The sequence below is a fragment of the Haemaphysalis longicornis genome, unplaced genomic scaffold (genome assembly GCF_048455015.1).
Source record: "Haemaphysalis longicornis isolate Haplotype H1 unplaced genomic scaffold, Haemaphysalis longicornis Haplotype H1 scaffold_5, whole genome shotgun sequence".
Taxonomy (NCBI): Eukaryota; Metazoa; Arthropoda; class Arachnida; order Ixodida; family Ixodidae; genus Haemaphysalis; species Haemaphysalis longicornis.
This window is the reverse complement of record NW_027526385.1, coordinates 35,624,971-35,630,106: the sequence shown is the minus strand read 5'-3', so window position 1 is coordinate 35,630,106 and position 5,136 is coordinate 35,624,971. Positions and strand designations below refer to the sequence as shown.

At 48.9% G+C, this 5,136-nt stretch overlaps 1 non-coding gene across 1 annotated transcript; it reads left to right on the top strand.

Moving 5' to 3' along the window:
- Nucleotides 1-610: 610 nt before the first annotated feature.
- Trnar-ucu (transfer RNA arginine (anticodon UCU)) lies at nucleotides 611-682 on the top strand. Its single transcript has one exon. It is a non-coding gene; the product is annotated as a tRNA-Arg (tRNA).
- The last annotated feature ends 4,454 nt before the right edge of the window (nucleotides 683-5,136 follow it).

The following is a 5,136-nucleotide window of genomic DNA, read 5'->3' as shown; positions in this document are numbered from 1 at the left end:
GAGAGCATTCCGATCTAACGTGAACAGCCCAGAATAATCTTCTTGGATCTACTATGTTCTCGATGCGAATCGACGTTTCGAGAACCACGCGCGCCAAAAGATAAAAAGCCTGCAGTGCGGACACCGGGGCATTCGATTCGACGTCACTCGCCTGTGCAAGTCACGTTGTTGACCGCTGCTTCGCCGCCTCTGTATTCTTTTGAGTTGTTAGGGGAGCACAAGTTCGCTCCAATAAACGTGTTTCGCATTCAACACCACTGCATCGTCCTTGTCTTCGTGACAATATATATATATATATATATATATTTATACATATATATATATGTATAAATATATATATATATACGAGCCCCTCATTTCCTAACCATATTATCCTGCGAAAGCTTAGCGAGGGCCTCGGTTGTGGCAGCCTTGATGCCAAGGTAGCATAAGAGGGTTTCCCGCCAGTTACCTGCTTATGACAGGCTGTAGACGTTCGCGTCACGCCCCGGGGGTTGAAAAGAAGGTCCCTTCTCCCCGTGTAGTCTGAGTGGCGCTGGCTACCACCCTCAAGCGTAAGATACAGTTGTAGTAAATATAAATACCCCAGAAAGTGAAGCAGAACACAGTCGCCCAGATAGCCGAATTGGTAAGGCATTCGAGATCTAATCGAAAGGCGTGGGTTCGATCCCCACTCTGGGCGCGTGTTTTCCTTTCTTTCTTTCTCGCTTCAATAATGTAAAAAAAATATATGTAATTTCACTAACGATAAAAAAAAATGTTGTCCAACCATTCCCCTATGCCTTCTTTGGTGTTGTAGACTGCCCGCATTTCTTTCTGTATTTCCTAACGAGCCCCTCATTTCCTAACCATATCATCCTGCGAAAGCTTAGCGAGGGCCTCGGTTGTGGCAGCCTTGATGCCAAGGTAGCATAAGAGGGTTTCCCGCCAGTTACCTGCTTATGACAGGCTGTAGACGTTCGCGTCACGCCCCGGGGGTTGAAAAGAAGGTCCCTTCTCCCCGTGTAGTCTGAGTGGCGCTGGCTACCACCCTCAAGCGTAAGATACAGTTGTAGTAAATATAAATACCCCAGAAAGTGAAGCAGAACACAGTCGCCCAGATAGCCGAATTGGTAAGGCATCCGAGATCTAATCGAAAGGCGTGGGTTCGGTCCCCACTCTGGGCGCGTGTTTTTCTTTCTTTCTCGCTTCAATTAATGTAAAAAAAAAATATGTAATTTCACTAACGATAAAAAAAATGTTGTCCAACCATTCCCCTATGCCTTCTTTGGTGTTGTAGACTGCCCGCATATCTTTCTGTATATATATATATATATATATATATATATATATATATATATATATATATATATATATATATATATATATATATATATATATATATATATATATATATATATTATAATTAGGTTTATTGGCAGGGCTGGCTAGAGGTATCAACAAGATCTGGCCGTTTCTGAGTCCAAACTATTTCTTGGGTTCGGGAGCAGGTCTTGTGCCGTAGCACTGTCGATGGAGCTGCCGTAGTATCGCAACGGGCCACGCATACCGACCAGGAGATTGATGCCTTTCGGAAGGTCAGCCTCCACTTTACTCAAACACATACCCTCTCGGGGAGCCTGGTGCTCTTACGGTCGCTCACAATCTTTGTTACATTCACCCACGAGAACAGAAGGAGCCATCCTTGGCGACTCAGGGCGACGCGACGAAGAGCGGGCTCTAATAGGGCCTGAGGCGGTGAACGTAACCTACTCGCGGCCACAGAAGCGATGATCGTAACTGGGAGTGACCGACTGGACGATGTAATTGAAGGAGACAGTTTTTCGACGAATTGTTAGGGACCCTGATATTTAGTCTGAAGTTTGTTTGAAAGCCCTGTAGGCTGTGAACGGGATCCGTAGCCATACAAATGAGCCAGCAGCATCAGTCGGCGTTCGACTACTCTCGCCGAGGTGAGACTGCTGACGTCCTTGGTCTGCTTCTGTGAAGGAGCGTGCCAGTTGGCGGCACTCTTCGGTTCGCTTGGCGATCTCCGAGACTGGAACCCATTTTCAGATGTCAGGGCGGTAAGGAAGGATGGTGTCAAGTAGGCGGGAGGGTTCACGACCGTATAGCCGAATGAATGGTGAGGAGCCGGTGGTTGTCTGCGGGGCCGTATTATATGTGCACGTGTCGAAAGGGAGAACTAAGTCCCAGTTCCAATGGTCATGAGAAACATACATCAACAGCACGCCGCCCAGGGTACGGTTAAACCGTTCTGTCATCCTTTTGGTCTTTGGGGGGTAGGATTTACACTTCCTGTGAACAACGCGACATTCAGTGAGCAACGCCTCCACGAATTTGAAAAAAAAACTCGTCTCCGGTAGCTCAACAGTTGCCTGGGCCGCGAAATAAAACATTGAAGAAGGAAGGGTGCGACATCGCGAGCAGTGGCAGTAGACAGTGCAGCTGTTTCCGCATAGCCTGTCAAATGATCAACTGCCACAATATTCCAACAATTGCCTGCGGCCGTGCTGGGTAGTGGACCTTAATTGTCTATTCCAACACGGTCAAAAGGTCATGCTGGACACTGAATGGCTGCAATGCTCCCATAGGATGTTGAGGAGGAGAGTTACGACGCTGACAGTGTGTGCACGAGCGGATGTACTTGATCACAAATGTGTACATCCCCCCCCAGTAGTAGCGCAAACGGACCCACTGATATGTTTTCAACACTCCAGTGGGGCGCACTGTGAATCAGCAAAACAGCACTGTGCATCAGTAGTAATAGCAAAAGTCGGAACGCAAATGGTCAGGTATGACGAGTAGCCACTTCCTGCCTTCAGATGAGGAGTTCCGGCGGTACAGCAGGGCGTCACGTATGGCGCAGTGTGAAGCCTGGCGACGCGTTGCCCGGGATGCTGGAACTGTTGATGGACTCGACAGGTATTGCAAGATTGCGGCAATCTACGGATCCTTACGCTGTTCCGAGGCCATATCTTGTATGGCTAGTGACCCCAACGCACAGTATGTTGTGAACAGGCAACCAGTGTCGGTCATGACGGGTCCTCAGGACAGACCACCAGTATCACTGTGTTTGCGTCTGGACCGGTAAGTGACTCAAATGTCGTACTCTTGCAGTCAAAGAACCCAATGTCCGAGTCTATTGGAAGGGTCTTTCAGGGAGGACTGCCAGCATAGAGCGCGGTGATCCGTGACAACGTTGAATGGACGACCGTAGGGATAAGGACGAAATTTGGTGAAAGCCCAAAGTATAGCGAAACATTACTTCTTGGTGACAGAATAGTTCAGCTCCACCTTCGTCAGGGTGCGACTTGCGTACACAACAACGTTTTCATGTAAGCCTGCTTTGCCCTGAGTGAGAACGCCGCCGAGACCGACACCAATAGTTTCAGTGTGCACTTGGTTAGGTGCAAGCGCATCAAACAGGGGCAGTATTGGTGGCGACATCAGCAGGCTTCACACATCCACAAATGGCTTTTCACAAGCAGGAGACCAGTCGGTAATTTCTGCGTTTTCATTGAGGGGCTGCGGCAAAGTTGCAATATTGGTGGCAAAGTTTCGAACGAATCGTGCAAAATAGGAACACAGGCCAATGAAGCTTCGAAGGACTTTCAGAATGGTCGGTATTGAAAACTCTGCTTCTCCGGGTTCGGAAGAATGACGTCTTTAACAACAACGCCGCCCAAGATTGTTAGCCAATGAGCAGCAAGCGACCTTTTTTCAAGTAAGCCAGCCGAAGTAGGGCACGTCAACACTTGTTCAAGGTATTCCAGGAGCATGTTGAAATCTGTCGAAAGCACGACAATGCAATGGAGATAACAGAAACAGATTTTCCACTTCAGGCCCTGTAAAACATTGTCCATCCTTCGCTCGAAGGTACTGGTGCATCACAAAGTCCGAAAAGCATCACATTGTATTCGTAAAGCCCGTCGGGCGTAATGAACGCTCTTTGTGAGCGATCGGCATCGACCATTGGCACTTGCCAGTAGCCGCACCGCAAATCTAATTAGGAGACGAACTCGGCCCCCTGTAAGCAGTTTAGAACATTCTCGATACGAAGTAGCGGGTAGACGCCCTTGCGTGTAATCTTTTTCAGGCGACGCTAATCTACGCAGAACCGGATCGACCCGTGTTTCTTTGTTACCACTCCCACGGGGGAGGCCCATGGGCTGGTAGAGGGACGAATTACGTTGCGCGCAAGCATATATGGTACTTTCTCGTCGATCACGCGTCGCACCGCACGTGACAAGCGATCTGCTCGCTGCCGTAGGGGGAAGGGGAGCCGGTGTCAATTTCATGGGCGACATTCGACGTGCGTCCCAAGGTGGCCTGCTGGGAATCGAACGATTCGCGAAAACGTTGTACACTGTTGATGAGCTGGTCTTCTTGGGTCGAGGTGATGTCTTTGTTGATAGACTGTAGGAACACGTGTGGACTCTCCGTACACTCGGCACTAAGTGCACTCACAGGGAAAAACGACTGTTAGTGGGACACGGCTTTTACGTGCGAGGAATCAACAGCTTCCACGAATCCCAGACATTCCCCGTGCAACAGTGTTGTTGGGCAAGAGGATGCATTGCAGATCACCATTAAGCTTGAGCCGGAGTGATCATCAAGGGCAGTGGAAGGAAGGAGAGCAACTTGCGTGAAAAAGAAACTCGACGGTGTGAAAATTACTGTTGTGTGCACAGACACATTGCAAGAAACAGGCACAATCACGGAGCAGCACGGATGACTATCGGTATCTTCGGAAACCAGCAACTTGATCGGCAGTTCGTTCTGCGGTGTCTCCCACAATGTTAGAAGTTCAACTTGCGCACAAGCACCATTGATTATAGCGTCACGACGGCATAGCAAGTCCCACCCACGAATAATATCGTGAGAGCATGACGGGAGCACAACGAACGCCATGAGGTACGTGATGCCTTCGATTACGACAGAAGCGGTGCATATAGCTTGCGGCTTAACGTCTTGCGCACTTGCAGGTACGAAGAGTAATTCCAAAGAGAGGTGTTGTGACTTTATGCAAGGAGTGGCAGATAAGTTCACTTAACACTGACACTTCGGCTCCCGTATAAACGAGCGCGACTGCGGCGACACCTTTCACAGTCACATCTATAATGTTAGCGGGTG